The sequence below is a fragment of the Schistocerca piceifrons genome, chromosome 1, assembly GCF_021461385.2.
Source record: "Schistocerca piceifrons isolate TAMUIC-IGC-003096 chromosome 1, iqSchPice1.1, whole genome shotgun sequence".
NCBI lineage: Eukaryota > Metazoa > Arthropoda > Insecta > Orthoptera > Acrididae > Schistocerca > Schistocerca piceifrons.
The window spans coordinates 963,879,060-963,898,649 of NC_060138.1; the positions used below are offsets into that span (position 1 = coordinate 963,879,060).

The 19,590-nt window shown below is 41.7% G+C and overlaps 1 pseudogene; it reads left to right on the plus strand.

Annotated features, from left to right (window-relative positions):
- The first annotated feature begins 4,560 nt into the window (after positions 1-4,560).
- LOC124722398 lies at positions 4,561-4,678 on the plus strand (annotated as a pseudogene).
- Positions 4,679-19,590: the final 14,912 nt, after the last annotated feature.

The window sequence follows — 19,590 nt, forward strand, 5'->3', positions numbered from 1 at the left end:
TGTCTGGCTCGTTTCTCGTTAACTAGTATTCTCATTGGATCATCTTCTCCATTAAAACGAAAAGCAACACAACATTTTTGACCAAATTTTGTAAACTAATGTCCAAAAGAGTACTTGTACTGTCAAAGGAAACAGATTGACTACCCCGTGAAATTTCTCGCATCTCCTCGGGCCACCTACAACAGGAGTACCACAGCTCCTATGTAGTTCGAAACGAATTTAGAAAACCAAGCTGACGCTTGTGTCTGCTGCATTTCAAATTAAGCATGTAAAATTACTCTCCAAATTGAAGTCAAGATCAATTTTTTTTAAATTTTTGTTTTGAGTCATCAGTCTTCCACACGGCCAGCCACGATTTCTTATTTTGTGCCAATCTCTTCATACCAGAGTAGCCCTTACACCCAAGATCATTAATCATTTTTTCTATATATTCCAGTCTCTATGTTCCTCTACACGTTCTTCCCCTCTGCGGGTCCTTCAAATACCATTGTAGTTATTCCGTTTTGTCTTAAGACATGTCGTATCATCATGAGACTTCTTTCAATTAGTTTTCTGTTTAATACCTTCCACGCCGAGTCTGCGGCCAACCTTCTTATTTCTTTTGTTATCAGTCCATTTAATTTTCAACACCCTTCTGTAACTGTAACACCACATCTCAAACACTTAGATTCTCTTCCTTTCCATTTTCCCACAGTCCTTGATTCACTCTCATACAATGCTGTACCCCAAATGCCCATTCTCAAAGATTTCTTTCTCACATTAAGGCTAAACAAAATTTGCTTGCTACATTTTTTATTTTATTTCAGGACAAAATGTTATTTGGGTTGATCAAGATAAATGGGACGCCATGCCATGTACTAGGCCGCGCTAAAAAGTAATCCCTCCGAACTTTTTATTCTATTCTCAACATCTGTTGAGGTATTACATGTTACGCATATTACTCGGCCGACTTTCCCGCTTCGCTGACGCAAGTTGCAATCCTCTGCCGCTAGAAGGCTTCAACTTGTAGCGTGTAATTTAAAGTGCAACGTAATTTTGTCGGTGTATGGGATACAGCGTGCTGTAATCGCGTGAAAGCACGAATTCGAACATTTCGTCCACACGCGGAGCACCCTCTCCTTCAGCATGACAATGCCTGACCACACACAAGGGCTGCAACAAATGGACGCTTTGCCTCCATACAATCCTGACTTGGCTCTATCCGATTTTCATCTGTTTCCACAACTTGAAGAACACCTTCGAGGACTTCACTTTTATAGTGATAAAGAGAGGCGAGTTTCTGGCTCCATCAACAAAGTCAAACATTCTACAGTGACAGTATAAACAAACGGCCTCTTGTTGGGAAATGTGTTCGTCGGCAGGGTGACTATGTTGAGAAATAAATATGCAGACACGAAGATTAAAAATGTGTAATGTTAATAAAGTTTGATATACTAAAAAAAATTTAAGAGTTTCCACATGAAAAATTCGCAGGTATTACATTGAAGCACGCCTTCGTGTGTTAAATGACACGTAGATGAAGAAAAATATTTTTTCAACAGTGGAATCAAACCCCAGTTCTTTATCCATTGCGCTACGAGAAACTACATCATGCGGAATAATACAGCATATTCTTTACGAGCGCTATTATAGACCTAACTTCTATGTCTATTCGTTCTCTTTGATGAGGTGTGTAAGAAAGCGCATAAATGCACGATGAAAAACCTAGTTTAATGACAGTGAGGTTTACATAAAATTTTGTTTGGACGGGAAGGTGTTTTAAAACGGGTGCTTAAATGAAATCTGTGTGCAGCTTTTGCTTTGTTAGCTGTTAATATGTACACTGCCTGACACGGAAGGTAAATCATCCAGAGGGCGAGGAGGAAACGAAATGAAACTTCAGGAGTTGACAGAGTAGGTGATGTTATTGCAGTGATTACAAAATCGAGTGACATTTGCAAAGAAACTTGACAGTATGAGCCCACTTGTCGATATGACGCTACATACGTTCTTGAGGTGGAAGCATGCACTGATTAGATTGGGAAGGGTGCCATAAAGCAGTTCCATCCTCTCCCGAGGCAAGCTGTCCACAATTGTTATAACTTGTTCTTAATATCCTGGATAATGGAACAGGGATGTAGGTTTTTTGAGCACGTGGTACATGCATGCTGCCACTACTCCAACCAAAGACGTTATTTAATCTTTCTCTTAGTATTAAGACATTTCTGAGGACCATTAATCTCTTCTGTACGAATCAACAAACATTTGATTAGAATTATCTTCAAACCCCTATTTAACGCAAAATTAACCACTAGATTTCATGAGAAGTGGACCGGCCAGTATAAAAGGAGTCTAAGACTATTGATTTTCAGTAGCGAGTAAGTAACAGAAGGATAAAAAGGTCAGGAGAGCTCATTGACTTCGAACGTGGACTACTCATTGGATGCCGTCTGTGTAAAAAATCCAACAGGACGTTACAGCCCTTCTAAAGCTGCTCAGGTCGACTGTTGGTGATGTGATTGTGAACTGGAAAAGCGAAGGGACAATCACAGCCAAAACAAGGGCAGGCAGACCTCACGTAATGACAGACAGGATCCGTCCGGCACTGCGGAGGGTGATTGCAAAAAGTCGCATGAAACCTGCGGCAGGAATCACTCGTGAGCTCCTAAGTGCTATCAGCATTCCAACTACAGTGGTGGAAATATTTATTGCATCACCATGAATTACTACGTCTTTTTGTCTTTTTCAGCAGTTTGCTTCAGGTTATACCAGTCCCATTGTTGCTAAACTCCATTGAGATATTCTTGCCTTAATAATCCTTCACGCATGTTTTCCAACAATACACAACTCTTTGTTGTTGTCGTTTGGTTTTACACTGAAAAACCTGTGTTTATACTGCTATTCTGAGTTGAGACTTTGCAGTGAGAAATGGGCAGGTCAGTTGAATTAACGCCAGAAAAGAAAGCTGCTATACTTTCTTATTCATCTGTTGTTCTCAGCACCAGAGAGACAGCCTCTAAGACAGGATTTAATCAGTCTAAGATTTCGAAGTTACTGAAAAAATGCGGGGAAAAAGGAAATGTTGATCGTGAGAAAGGAAGAGGTCGGAAAAGGGCGTCTACTGTCAAACAGGAAATGGTATTGAAGAGGCTTTCGCTCAACGATCCTCGCCTGTCATCAACTGAACTAAAACAAGACTGGGCAGAAATGTGCGACAGCTCAGTAACCAGTAGAACTGTAAGAAATTGAATACTGGAGGTTGGACTCTCATCCCATCGTCCTAGAAGGAAGCCTTTATCGACCAAGATAATGCGACAGCAGCGACTATAATGGGCAAATGCACATGCGACATGGACGCCAGAGATGTGGAACAAAGTAATCTTTTCAGACGAGTCCAAATTTAATCTGCATGGCGCAGATGGAAAAGTGTTCATGCTTCGAAAAAAAGGTGAAGAATTGCATTTTTCAGGATGACTCCGCTCCTTGCCCTAGAGCTTTGAAGGTGAGTCCTATGACTAATATTTGTACCAAACACGAAACAGATTACTTTCTTGGTTAATTATCACGTACTTCTACATTTCAGGTAAAATCTTTCCTTCGACAAACTGGGGTTCGAGTTTTAGAGTGGCCTGGAAACAGCCCTGATCTCACTTCTATTGAGAACTGTTGGAAGGTTATGGGAAATGTTATCACCAAAAAGAAGTCACGGAATAAACGGGAGCTGTTGGAAACCCCTGTGCATGTGTGGCTTCATGAACTGAGTGAGGAGTACATAAAAAAGTTAATTCTTTCAATGCCTTCACGATGCCAAGCAGTGATTAAGACGCATGGTGGAGCATCAAAGTATTAAATGCAACAGTGTGTTCATATGAGGCAATACAAACACTGAAATCCATCAGTGTTATGTTACAACATTAATAGGCAGTGTTTCTTTCAACATTAGTATTCATATTTCAGAATAGCTGACATATCCACTTACACTCACTTTTCAAGAAAGTGTTAAATTATGAAAAACATTTTTCTAGAAACAAAAATTAAGAATAAAAACAAATTGACAAAAATTGTTGTGTATATTCATTTCTAATAGAAATCAAGAGAAATCAGGCAAATTTAGCTCGGTTATTCAATGACTGTAACAAAAATTGTTAATTGTAAGAGGTGATGCATATATGTATATATTTCCACCACTGTAGCTCAGTGACTGTGCGGTGGGAACTAAAAGAATGGGATACAATGGTCGAGTAGCTCCTCATAAACCACACACTTGTGTTGTCAGTGCTAATCGACGCCACTCGACACTGAGTGACGAAACAAACACTAAAAGTGTAATGAATAACGCTGTACTTGTATTCTGTGGCAATTCGATAGGTGGGTTTGGATTTAATTATTGGATATATCGGACGCGTTTTATGCAAAAACACTGTTTTTTCTTACTACCAAAACATGTTTTGGCACCTCTGTGCCACCATTTTGCAGGACCATCTGTACGGTGTCCTGCACCGATATCGTGTCATCTTCAGACCAAACGATGTAAATGTGTACTTTATTAGCGAGTTAACACATCCCTTGATTTTTAAAAAAGCCAACGGCCTTGCCACAATGGTAACACCGGTTCCCGTCCGGTCGCCGAAGTTAAGCGCTGTCGGGTTGGGCTAGCACTTGGATGGGTGACCATCCGGTCTGCCGAGCGCTGTTGGCAAGCAGGGTACACTCAGCCCTTCTGAGGCAAACTAAGGAGCTACTTGATTGAGAAGTAACGGCTGCGGTCTCGGAACCTGACATACGGCCGGGAGAGCGATGTGCTGACCACATGATCCTCCATATCCGCATCGAGTGTCGCCTATGGGCTGAGGATGACACGGCGGCCGGTCGGTACCGTTGGACCTTTATGGCCTGTTCGGGGGGGTTTCGTTTAGTTTTTGATTAAAAAAAACACATTATTTTGGTGTGGAAAAATGTTGTGCGTGTATATTTGTTATTACTCCCATTTTTTGTGATTAATCTTTGTTCTTTTGCGCTCTGAGGGTTTGTATTTGGCGAATGCCTGTAATACATTACTTGACACCATGTGTCGTGCCAGAAATGAAATGCAGAGGAGTTGGTGTCATAGTATGTGGATGTTTTTCGTAATTGGGGTGCGTTTAAGAAAAAAAGCGATATATGAAAGAATATGAACAAATTTCACAGCACTGTGTATTGTGCAAAATAGAGGAACATTTCTGAAACATCAATTGTTTGTATCGACATGATAATCACCTCTGTCATAAAGCAGCGTATGCGAGGCAGTAATTTGTTAACAGTAACATCCTGAAATGGACTGGCCCGCTCAGAGTCACTACCTGAATTTGATAGACCCCCTCTGAGATTGGTTAGCAAATCTACTTCCTTCCAGATCACTACCTTCCGTGGTTTCGGCTTTTGAGGAAGAATGAGCTACCTTTCTTCGCACAGACATTCAGACTGTGAGCGTGGGGGGTTGATCTGCTATTCTGTTATTCTGCGCAATGGATTAATCTGAGATGTACCCTTTACCCTGTGGCTCCTGCAAGATGCAATTTCCACCCCCACACTACTACAGAAGTTAGACAGACGCTCCTAACGTTCTGAAGAGAAATGCCTGAAAGACTTTCAGCAATAAATATCTTCTGGAGTCGTCCGCTGTAAGGAAATGACACAAAAATTCACAAAATTTCTTACGTAACTAGTGGGACACTTGGGTACTGGAGTAGTGCTAGTTAGTGTAAGAAAAGCATGAAACTAACGAAAATTATTATTTATTTTACAAAAATTCTGAGAAATCACAATGGCACTTTTAGTTATGAATTGAACAAGTTATATCCTGGTTCTTTTCGGAATGTGAAGTTACCTCTCAAGGATAGGATTCGCTAATGAAATTTCTATACAAAGTTTAAGATTGTTATTGACTTGGCAGAATGGCTGAGAGGCGCGCCTACTCAACTTGAATAATTATCCTTTAGAATGTTGCTAGGTACGGTCGAGGGTGTCGCGTGTGAAATGCAGTGAAGTGTACTGTTGTGGAGGAAGTGTGGGGCTCGCAATAGCTGTAGCGCACAATACCGTAAGCTGCGATGACTGCTGTCTGCGCCACTCGCTGCTGACAAATAAGATAACTCTCGTTCTATCTAGATTGACCTTCGCCAATCAAACTCTCCCTACGCCTGTAAGTAAGCTGTTAAGGTTTTCTTATTGGTAACGCCACGTAGCGCTCTGGATGAAAAATCACTGGCTGTGCTGTGTGCAGTCTGTGGCTAGTTTGCATTGTTGTCTGCCATTGTAGTGTTGGGCAGATGGATGTGAACAGCGCGTAGCGTTGAGCAGTTGGAGGTGAGCTGCCAGCAATGGTGGATGTGGGGAGAGAGATATCGGAGTTTCGAAATTTGTAAGACTGGATGTCATGAACTGCTATATATATTATGACTTTTGAACACTAGTAAGGTAAATACATTGTTTGTTCTCTATCAAAATCTTTCATTTGCTGACTATGCCTATTAGTAGTTAGTGCCTTCAGTAGTTTGAATCTTTTATTTAGCTGGCAGTAGTGGCGCTCGCTGTATTGCAGTAGTTCGAGTAACGAAGATTTTTGGTGAGGTAAGTGATTTGTGAAAGGTATAGGTTAATGTTAGTCAGGGCCATTCTTTTGTAGGGATTTTTGAAAGTCAGATTGCGTTGCGCTAAAAATATTGTGTGTCAGTTTAAACACAGTCGTGTATAATTTTTCAAAGGGGATGTTTCACGCCTTGATGAAGTCAAGGATTCCTATTAGCCGCTAGTCTAACTATTGGAGTGGTACACCAGTCAGATAACCTGTCCACCGCGATGCACTCAAAAATTCGCTCGCAGGCATTTAACTATAACTCTGTCCATTCACACCGCACAATAAGTGTGTCAGCCAACACAGTGAACAACGCTTAATTGCAAGGACTCAATGTAGATTCGCACTTCAATTCGCTCTCGACTGTGAAGTACTGAGGAGAGACTTGTTCCTTGTTCCAAGAGCGACAACGGAATGGCGCCTGTCCATGCCAGACATGAAGGGGTATATCTTTCGGTCTCTTCCATTACTCCTTCAGCTCAAGGCGTCAGAAATATCGTCTGCGAATCAGCACTGCTCTTCTAAGACGGGAGAATGACGTTTCGTTTAAGGCGACCAATCCGGAAATCTGTAGTATCGGCATTTGGTGTTTGCTGTCTCCCTGTGAAAATCTCTGAAACTGTATGCTATGTTTAAAGAATGCGTAGGTTGGACGCTCGCACACAATGTAGGGGAATTTGCTTTTAAGCTGAACACGGGGTCATTCCCCTTTTTACTCGGGCACACGTTGTATGCTTCATGGGCGGCCGAGGTTGACTCGTCCTCTGAAGGGACCAGCCTCCCGGTGTGTGGTCTGTCTCTCTCGAACTAAAAGCTCCTGTGACCGTCGTGTTTAGAATGTATGTGTGTACGCCAGCCTCAAGTATTTCAACCCCAGTGCGCTCTTGTTATTTGCATATCGTTTACATGAATTCATACAACATTGACTTTATCTTATTGCGTTTGATGTGCGGAATATGATTGTGAGGGCGGAATATGTAAGCAATGAAGGTCAGGAGGCCACGATGTCTTACAAGACGTCTCATTGAAAGTGATCCCAACAGAGTTTAAGCCATGACAAAATTGATGAGTGGACTCACCACATAGTAGTGTCCATTAATAGATGTCCGGATACTTTTTGTCAGATAAAGTATGAAACTCAGCTCGCTCTATACGGTCACTATGCCTAGAAGGCAACAGAGACCAGCGTACAGTTTGACACCGCATTCCTTGGCAATCGAAATGCGTGCGATACAGTTCGTACTTCCACCTGATGATCAAAATAACAATTCACAGTAAATTTAGACTAGCCAATTGCTTCGAAAAGCTTCTAGTAAATATAACAAACCATGCTGTTCTTAACAAAGATGTAAAAGTAACTTCCGATGTACCGCATAGGAGAGCAACAGAACCGTTGCTGTTTTCGAAGTGACTTATTGAATAAGGTCAAAAACTCCATACGTCTGATCGCGAATGATGCCATTTAGAGATGTGTAATGTTAGAAAATTGTAGCGAAATGCACAAACGCCTGCAAACGACCGACGCTTGATGCAGGGGTTGGCAGTTGACCGTCAACATAAACAAATATACGGTGTTTCGTATAAATAGACGAAAAAACGCTTTATATCATTGCGCGATGGCCGAACAATAACTGAAAAAGTCATGTCAGTTAAATGCTTAGGATTATGAGAACGGAGCGATATATGGTCGGCCGGTGTGGCCGTGCGGTTCTAAGCGCTTCAGTTTGGAACCGCGTGACCGCTATGGTCGCAGGTTCGAATCCTGCCTCGGGCATGGATGTGTGTGATGTCCTTAGGTTAGTTAGGTTTAAGTAGTTCTAAGTTCTAGGGGACTGATGACCAGAGAAGTTAAGTCCCGTAGTGTTCAGAGCCATTTGAACGGAGCGATATGAAGCGACATGGCCATATAAAACCAATCTTAGGGAAGACAGATGCCTGACTGACAAAGAGATTAATTTGGAAACAGCTCCTACTAAGTGAGATCTGAGTTTCTCCTGGCGTACACAACTTCCAAATAACTTCCGGGAATTCAGCCAGGTAACACTTTCAGCGATCGCCGATATTTTGGCGGGAGAACCCCCGCCATTTTCAAGGCAAATTGCAACGGACAGGCAACGTACATGCAAATTTAAAACCTCGGTTCTCGGACTGATGTAGGAAAGATAACACAATCAGTGAACACTAGTGCCACCAAAGATGACCAAAGTCAGAGCTATCGATAGTGAAACTAAGGCTGTAAGGAGGCAGCTGAGATTAAATTAGCGAGCAACCTCGTTAACAGGGATGGAGGTTTTTGTTTAAACTCAGTTTGGATTCCGGCTCTCTCCCTTGTCAAAAAACAGAGGGACAAAGTCACATTACCTCACCTGCGAGTTCGTAGTCTCACTATCGATAGCTCTGTCTTTAGTCATCTTTGGTGGCACTGGTGTTCTGTGTGTGTATTATCGTTCCTGCGTCAGTCCGAGAACCGAGGTTTTAAATTTGCATGCACGTTGCCTGTCCGTTGCAGTTTGCCTTGAAAATGGTGGGGTGTTCTCCCACCGAAATATCGACGGTCGCTGAAAGTGTTACCTGGCTGAATTCCCGGAAGCTATTTGAAAGCTCCTACTAAGGAGGTACAATCATTCGACAGATAGTTGAGTGTTGTTTCTCAGACTGGGACCCTTTCCAGATATGACTGATATCCGAAATACACAAGACCCAAAGGAGAACAGCACGTTCCGTCACGGATTTGTTCGGTAACGCGGAAGCGTCACGGATAGGCTCAAGCAACTACAGTGGCAAACATTATAAGTAAAGTATTGTGTATCACCACGTGATTTTCTGTGAGAATTACGAGAGTTTGCGTTCTCAAAAGAGTCAATCAACATAGTACTTCCTCTCCTAGGGGGTGGACTAAAATATAGAAACACTGCTAATCAGTTCTGCTGGTTCCACTGTTGTATTTGACCACGAATGACACCTGTGTAATGTCCTCTATAAGCGACAAGTGTCAGTCGTGGGTACAACAGTGTTCCGTGTAGTTGTGGTGAGTGCGTTGTATTGCAGCTAAGTGACTTCCAACATGGCGAATTGTTGGCGGTTGTATGGTGGGCATTTCCATAACCAAGGCAGCCGAAGTGTTTGGTGTTTCAAGAGACACCGTCTCGAAGATTTATACCCTATACATAAAAGATGGAAAAACATTATCCGCTAAGCCATCAAGCGCACGAAAGTGTGTGTTGAGTGACCGTGAAGACGGGCACTGAACAGGACAGCGATGAAAATAAGTGGGTGGCAGCTATAAAAGTCACTGCAGAACTAAATGTCTCACTTGTGAACCCTGTCAAAACTACAAGAGGGAGTTTGTTGGGAGGGTGAAAGTAGAGATGGTTCTGCGTTAGGAGGCGCTCCCCCAGTTCGCCCCTTGCCAATTTTCCTCGGAAGGATTGTGGTGACGTGTTGTAGGCAGTTGCAGCAGTGAAAGAATATTCAGAAATAATGATTTATTTCCATAAATTACAGTCAGTGTCTTGTCACGTTGCTGACATCGGATGACGATGCCCGTCAGGGATTCGCGTCGTAAGCTGCCTTCAGCTAACTGCAGGTAATTGACGACGCGCTCACCTGCTTCTGCTCTGGCTGTTTACCGGCGCCAAGCGTCAGTGGTTGAAGGCGGCGCTTGAGTTGGACTTACACACGCCGATTTGGGTGGCGCTCTGCTTCCTCCCACTAGCTGCCGTTCTTCTTCATCTGTTGAACCGCGATGACGTTTGCCGCGTAGCCGTACAATACGACGATCTTGGCCTCCAGTTCAGGCAGGCCCTGGCCAGTCCACCGAAGTATCGGAACACTGATGTCCTGACCCGGGACGACAGGCAAGACCCCCGGATCCAACCACCAACAACAGCGGCAGACGTGTTAAACTCCGTGACTGGTGGTTATGTCGAGGTAACAATCTACATCTACATCGTACTTCGCAAGCCTACTCTCCTAGTAGCGGTTCTCATTGGTCAACTGCGAGCAGGAAATCTACAACAGACTTGTTCCAGGCGTTGCTTTACTGAAACCAGGGAAGGAGTGCGAACGGTATGGCCGGCCGGAGTGGCCGAGCGGTTCTAGGAACCGCGCGACCGCTACGGTCGCAGGTTCGAATCCCGCCTCGGGCATGGATGTGTGTGATGTCCTTAAGTTTGTTAGGTTTAAGTAGTTCTAATTTCTAGGGGACTGATGACCACAGCGATTCAGTCCCATAGTGCTCAGAGCCATTTGAACCATTTATTGCGAACGATATGTATGTCATCGATCCATCTGACCGACTGCCTTACGAGCTAAAATGATGAGATATTTATGGAGCGAAGCAGTGGCTAATGTTTACAAAACGCTACTTGTCATGATCACAAAGGTCTTGCTACTGCAAAGGTATCAGCTCTGCACGCTTGCTTAACGAGTTTGTTGTAGTATAAGGATTGGTTCGTAAAAGCTCTCGGCACATGTTCAATTAGCAAAAGCGTTTCTTTCATTGTGTATCGAAGGTGACGTCTCCAGTCTAACCGCTCTGTCCCACTGCATTTCGGCTGAGGTCCGCTGTCCACCTTGCCAGAAGCGCCGATGTTGCGTTTTCCTCTGACCCAATCTCGGTGGTGAAAAGTTATTCTTCGTGCCTTCGTCGTGTTGACACCGCCGTATTGTATGCAGGATAGCTTCTCTCTGGGACTTTGAAAATTTTAACCGTTTGCTGCCTTGTACAAGGTCGGCATGCAACAACACTAAGGGAGTTCCATAAGCTGGGAATAGCATGGCGAGCTGGAATTCCAAAACGACTCACCAGTGATACAAATGCCCATAACAGGAAGACATGGTGTCAAAGCCGTAAAACCTGGACTATCGAGGAATCAAAGAATGTCATTTGGTCGGATAAGTATTTTTTCACACTATTCTCAACTTCTGGCCGAGTTTACATCCCAAAAGTGAAACGTGGCAGGGGTTCGATGATGATTTGGGCAGCCATATAATGGTATCCCATGGGCCCCACGGTTACTCTGCAGCCGCGCGGGATTAGCCGAGCGGTCTAGGGCGCTGCAGTCATGGACTGTGCGGTTGGTTGCGGCGGAGGTTCGAGTCCTCCCTCTGACATGGGTGTGTGTGGTTGTCCTTAGGATAATTTAGTTTAAGTAGTGTTTAAGCTTAGGGACTGATGACCTTAGACTCTGCAGGGTCACATTACAGGCAATGATTACGTTACCCTTCCGGTTGGTCATGTCCATCTCACGGTGAAATGTTTGTTCCGAAATGGTGATACTGTGTTCGGAAACGACAGCTCGCATCGTCCGTAACTGGTTTTGTGTGCACGATGATGAAGACCTGTCACCATGTCTTAATATTATTGAGCATTTTGGTCTACTTCGAAGAGACAGATGCGTAATCGTTGTTCACCTCCATCATCGTTACGTGAACTTGCCACTAGTTTGCGGGAAGAATGCTATAAATTCCTATGAAAACCACCAAAGGACCTGTATTTATCCATTTCTCGACGACTCGAACCTGTTTCGAATGCCAACTGTTTTCCTACACCGTAATAGGCTTGGTAACGTTGTTTTGGTGTTCCCATTTTTTTGTCCAGATAGGAGAGATTCGACCTCGTGCTAGGCTTAACAATACTCGTTTTTCCCGAACGATATTTATTTTTTCCGCGCGCCACTCACAACTGGAACAGGAAAGGTGGGAACTGACAGTGGTATATGAAGTGCCAGATGATTATAGGAGTAGTTAAAGTGCAGCCACTAAGAGACGTGCACTGTGAGCTGTTATGGTGGTATGGCAGGGCAACTTGTTAGATACGGTAATATGTTAATGCAAAACCGGTTTACGCTGGAAGAAATTAGTTCCAATTTTGGCCACCAGGTGCAAATCTGGCGCTGCGAATTCAAGAAAGATATATAGAAATGTTTCTATAAGCAGTGGATTAGGAATTGGACGCGGGCAGATAAGGTGAAACAAGAAAGAAAGGCATATGTTGATTTTATTATTAGCCACCGTGTGCGAAAATATTGGTTTCCTCACAGTTGCGTTCTTCCAAAGCAGGAACCATACGCTGTACGAGGAGGTTCCGATAATGTGCAAATGTCACGGTACAGTTAACGGTCGCACTCTTCAAACGAGTACGGGCCGAGAATAAAGGCGCTTGTGAATCCACACCACACAGTCACATACAGCAAGTGCAGTGGCTCTTTGTGCACAACATGCGGTTTAACAGTACAGCAAATTCGGCAGTTCTGTATACTCACTGCACCCTGTAGTGTAAAATATGCCTCATCGCTCCACAGAATGCTGTCTGGCCACATGTTTTTAACTTCGATCCGTACCAGAAACCGAAGAGCAAATTCAGAACATTACTGCGGATCATGATGTTTCAGTTCCTACACCGTCAGGATCTTGTACGGGTAGCAACATAATACAGGCCGCCAAATTTTCCGTGTTGCTGACCATGAGATGGACAGATCTTGTGACACTGCTCGAAAGCTAGCACTTCTTGGGGCACGTGCGGCATGCTCAGTTACAGCAACAGCAACCTCGTCAGTAACTTCCACCGGCTTAGGAAGCTTTCCTCTTCCAGGTGCAACACAAATCTCACCATGTTTTCGAATTTCGTTATCGTCTTCTCTAAACCGTGTAAGGGGACATTGTACGTGAAATTCGGTGAAATTTGACATTTTCTGTTTTCTACTCCATAATGTACTTTGGACTTTCCTGAACGTTTTGGTATAAAATATATTAAAATCAGACATTTGGAGACCTTTTGAATGTTGACGTGTGACTCAAATTTCGCGACTACGCATATACTGCCACAGTTGAGGAGTCATATCTTGGGGACTACACAGTCTAGAACGGTGTGAACTTCTTTGTTTTGTACCTACTGCTACGTCTCAGAAGTTGGCATTACGAATAAACAAATCAGTCCTTTGTTTCTGATACTAGTTTTCGATACAAGTAGTGTGATTATCGGCTATTTTTGTAGTAAGCTAACTTCTATTGCTTTTTATACGTACGTAAATAAAACGACTAAGCGTAACAGTAACTTCAAGAAACGCAAATTTGCGAGTAACAGGTATGTGAGACCTGCATTTTCTTCTGAAGTACTTGAAACTTAACATGTTCCAGAGTTCGGAGAAGGAGGTGTCAGATATGTGAATTACTTAAGTGATGGAAACAGCAAGGCTTTCATTGCACTACAAAACAGTAAGCAGTATTGAAACGTCCCCTTTTTGCAATTATACATGACTGTGCTTAAACTGACACACAATATTTTGTTAGCGCAACGCAATCTGACTTTCAAAATTCCCTACAAAAGAATGGCCCTGACTAACATTAAACTATACCTTTCACAAATCACTTACCTCACAAAAATCTTCGCTGCTCAAGCTACTGCAATACAGCGAGCGCCACTACTGCCAGCTAAATAAAAGATTCAAACTATGGAAGGCACTAACTACTGATAGGGATAGTTAGCAAATGAAAGATATTAATAGAGAACAAACAATGTATTTACCTTGATATCATCATATATAAATATAGCAGTTCATGACAAATTTCAAAACTCCGCCATCTCTCTCCCCACATCCACCACTGCTGGCGGCTCACCTCCAACTGTGCAACGCTACGCGCTGTTCACAGCCAGCTGCCTAACACTACAATGGCGAGTATTACAACAATGCAAAGCAGCCACAGACTGCACACAGCACAGCCAGTGATTTTCATACAGAGGTGGCGTTACCAACAAAAAAACCTAAACAGCCTACTTACATAGCCCCCATGCTCCCCACAAAAAAATTTTACAAATTGGTTTGGGCAGTGGCCAATACAGATTTGAAAAAATTTTTCATAATTACAATAACAAAGAAATCAAATGCACACACTTATTGATACAATGTTGGTCAGAAGCTCAAATTTTCTCACAGTCCATAAAGACAGTCCTCATCATTCGTCACAGTAAAATTGCAGTGTTTTTCTCAAAGTCTGAGCAGTAAAAGAAAATGCACACAGAAGTAGTGGATTTCCATGCAGTCTTGAAGAAGTAGTGTTGACCTCCCAACGGAAAGACAGTGCTGACTCTCGACATGCAGACAGGTAATGCGCCACAACAGAGCAAACCCACAGCAGAGTCAGTCGAAGTTTTGAAGAGTATTGGTAGGTCATCACAGAGCAGACCCACTGTAGTTCTGGTAGAGATCACGGTATTGGTGGGCCACGAGAGGTGCAGACCCACTGCAGTCCTTGTAGAGATAATGGTATTGGTGAGTCAGCAAAGACGCAGACCCACTGTAGTCCTTGTAGAGACGGCCAGCAGCCATCTGTTGCAAATGTGCAGGTGCACAATCACCATCGAAGAGTCTTGCGGACAATATAGCAAGTCCATAAACCACCACTTGTGCACTCACAAAGTTTTCGGAACTGTCCTTAGAACCAACAATGCTGTTATCCAGTCCCTTGCTGAATTATTAACACATGTGCAAACACTATCAGTCCCTACTTCTCACATATTGTCCATATACTATGACCAACAGAAACGTGTGCAGTGAAATGTAGCTTAATTTGAAGAACTGGTAACAATTACAATTTGATAACATAAAAATACAATAACAAAGGTACAAAATACGTCATTAAAGAACATAACAATACAGAGAACATTTGTAGTACAGGCTTTACAAAAGAATCGAAATAACATATATCAGTGTTACAGGAATTATGACATAAGTACATATATAAAAGATCAGAATAAGTTTTGAAACACCAACTTCACACATGAACATTAAGACAGAACAGAATAAATAATGTATAAACATCTTTACAAAGAAAATAACATAGTATTTGAAAAATTCTACCACATAAATCTTATTAGCTAGATACATACAGACAGGAAAAACACAAATACACAAGGGAACACAAACACATAGAGGGATAACACAAAAGGAAAGAACAAGGTTTGTTTTACTGCAGTATTTTGGAGATCTCCCTTTGTTCATCATTATTCCCAAAAAGTCATATCTAAGCCTGCTTTCTGTATTCTGTTCACATCCTCTTTCAAAAATAGTTTTTCTCCACTGTACACTACACCTTGTTTTTTTTTTTTTTTTTTTTTTTTGGCCAAACCATTTTCTTATATCTTCTCAATGCATTTCTTCCAATTCATCATAGTTAGTTTATTATATAGTCTACCCCCTCTTAAGCTAACTTAAATCTACTGAGCTCAGATACTAAACTAAGGGACGAGGCACTGCAGCAGCACAAAACAATTAACACAAACAGCAATGATAAAAAATACAAAAGGCAAAGCAAGCAGCATAAATTACAACTAATATAAGGCAATGAGCAGCAAACAAGAAAAATAAATGCGTAGTATAACTGGCTTAACAGCGTAATACAAAGCCAAATTCAGTAACATTATGCCTGGCAAACAGCAGCAGAAAATGAGATACCTAAATATGACATAGCTCAAGCAGAAAAAATAGTACACTAAAGATAACAATGCAGACAAGGGAAATGTATATTCACATCTTAATGTCTATGTAATTAAAGTGGTGCACCACAAGAAGTTATTCTACAAAAAAAATTACCAAGTAGTTGAAAAGAAAATTCCGTATGCAATTCCTGTGAAGGGAAATGTCTTTGTGCTCCCCCATTTTTGGGAAATGTATTACAAAATTAGTATTTACTGGATCTGTAGACAGAAAATATTTATATTAGTACATCTATAAAATTCTATTTTAACCAATGCTGCAGTGCAGCTAGAAACTAGATATTAAAGAAAATGAGCAAATATGTACAAAGGAAGGCATGAAACATCATTCATTAACCATATGGCATTTCATAAGGCAGTAAAAATTATCTCAATTCTCGAGAAAAACGCTTGTCATAATCAGGTGTGCAGATGTAAGTATCTTTCCAAGTAATGAGCGTGTCATATTTGCGGTGCTTTCTACAAAGGAATGTCGATAGCGAGGATAATGGCCTCCCTTTTTTTTTTCTTCCTGTGCTCTGTAACGCACACGCTAATGACTTTTTTTTCAGGCAACTGTCGCCCAGCTGGGTGCCCACGACGCATTACGTGCAGGTGGTCACTTAACTTTCTTACCGAAATATTTACGACACCAGTTTCCGCTACAGTGACAGTCTCATACAAAAATATTTTCACAGGTTGAGAATTTGCGTTACAAATGTGTAGAAATAACAGTGTCCAAAAAATTTTCGACAGCATTGTAATACATTCACGCATTTACATACATTTCATAACTCTTAAAGTACGATTCTTGGTTTCCAACAACCTTTTTCACAAACCAGAGTCCCTAACCACTACTCATTATTCCTTACCTTATTCGTCGACACTTCTTCAATATTTCATCATTACAGATATGTAGCATAATCAAATAACTCATATAGCATCAGCTTACTGATCATAAACATACCGCAACAGCATAATACACATAGTCATCGTGATAATAACATCATAACACCTCAGTCAACTCTCAAAATCGTAGCTTCCTCCAATAATTTCAAAACCTAAAAAAATTCTCTGCTCATGTAAAAAGTGTCATATGCCTCAAACGCACTTCAAAAATCATGATCCCATACCAAATACATCATTCAAAGCTCTCATAATATCACAATGGTTCCGAAAAAATATGAACAGTTTACAAAGTACAGACAAAATACAGTTTCATAAGTGTGAAGTTATCCAATTGTGTAATTACGTAAACACCTGTCACTGATGTAGTAAAAAAAGTTTGTTTCTCTGTTAAATGATCACATAGCTGTGTAATTCTGTGTTAGAGAAATGTGGTACCGATGTGTAAAGTTGTATAAGCAAATACCATATTAGCTAGGGCTCCTTGTGCTTGCCAAACACATGGTACACAAAGTGAGCGTGTACCCCCCTGAGGATATAATTGTCACAATATTTCACACGATAACACAGAAAAGCACAATTTGAAGAGCAAAATAAAATAACATAGCAATGGATATAATGTCTACTTAATTGCAAGCGCAGCTGCGAAATACTACATGCATGCCACACCTGTTTTACTGTACAACAATGAAAGACTGCAACTACAAAGGAGATTCTCTCTACAATTACGCGCCAGCAATAAACAAAATCTACACTAATTACACAAACTACGAGAAAAAAATCAGAAGATTCCAGTGAGGTATCCTCGGCTAAGGGTCGACATATGAAACGTCCCCTTTTTGCAATTATACATGACTGTGCTTAAACTGACACACAATATTTTGTTAGCGCAACGCAATCTGACTTTCAAAATTCCCTACAAAAGAATGGCCCTGACTAACATTAAACTATACCTTTCACAAATCACTTACCTCACAAAAATCTTCGCTGCTCAAGCTACTGCAATACAGCGAGCGCCACTACTGCCAGCTAAATAAAAGATTCAAACTATGGAAGGCACTAACTACTGATAGGGATAGTTAGCAAATGAAAGATATTAATAGAGAACAAACAATGTATTTACCTTGATATCATCATATATAAATATAGCAGTTCATGACAAATTTCAAAACTCCGCCATCTCTCTCCCCACATCCACCACTGCTGGCGGCTCACCTCCAACTGCGCAACGCTACGCGCTGTTCACAGCCAGCTGCCTAACACTACAATGGCGAGTATTACAACAATGCAAAGCAGCCACAGACTGCACACAGCACAGCCAGTGATTTTCATACAGAGGTGGCGTTACCAATAAAAAAACCTAAACAGTCTACTTACAGTATGATGTTCTTATACAAATACTTGAGTGTGTAGGACGTCTCAAGAAAAGGATAACACGTTCGCATAACCTGAAAACCAAGCTGGGTAACACACAACTGTCTAATGGTTCAAATGGCACTGAGCACTATGGGGCTTAACATCTGAGGTCATCAGTACCCTAGAACTTAGAACTACTTAAAATTAACTAACCTAAGGACATCACACACATCCATGCCCGAGGCAGGATTCGAACCTGCGGCTGTAGCGGTCGCGGGTTTCCAGACTGAAGCGCCTAGAACCTCTCGGCCACCTCGGCCGGCGGAATATTATGGGAAGGCTATTAGAGATAACTGTGGCAATTTAGAGAAGATGAAAAGAGCTGTGTGGAGCACTTTCTTTCATCGAATATCAACCGATGAATAGCCACGTCATGCTTTGTGTCCACCTCCACCAAACACTTGGTGTGAATATAGGCAAGCTGAATTTTCTGGCACCCTGCATGAATTTACACTAAACATTCTCTTCCTTTTGCTGTAATGGAGGCAATCAAACCTATTTACAGAGACCTGGCAAACCCTGAGCTACTAAATAAGTGTTTACATGGGAGGATCGAGAATGTGAATGAGTCTTTCAGTAATGTTGTGTGGTGCCCTGTGCCTAAAAATGTATTTATTGGCCTTATGACTCTAAAGATAGCAGTGTCTGATGCTGTAACAACTTTTCATGGTGGGAACTATGAAAGACGTAAGGTTCTGGAGAAGTTAGGGGTAATATTTTGACAGAACACAGCTAAGGGACCGCGGGAACTGGATGAGCTTCGTGCATGTGAAGCAGAGTTAGCTGCTCAGCAAATGACAAAAGAAGCAAGAAAGAAAAGGAGGAGGCAAGCACTGGGCTGTTGTGACACTGAAGAAGACACAGACTATGGGCTAGGGCAATTCTAGTGCATAAAAGACGCAGAAATATAAGTCTGTATAAGAATTTGTAATAAAAAAAAGTTTTCAGCCTCAATATCTCTGAACTACATTTTTTGCAATAAATGACCCGTTTTGTAAAAAAGAGACATGAAATTTTCACAGCGTGCCAACTGTGAGGTGGAACACATATGGAACTAGAATAATTAAAATATCATAAGTTGTTTTGTTTTTATGTTCATTTATTTACAAAATTCTGTCAAAAAATTGAGTGTTTGAAGAAAAAAAGATAACATGCCCCACAATACAATTTTAGTAATAATTCTAGTTCAGTGTATCTTGAA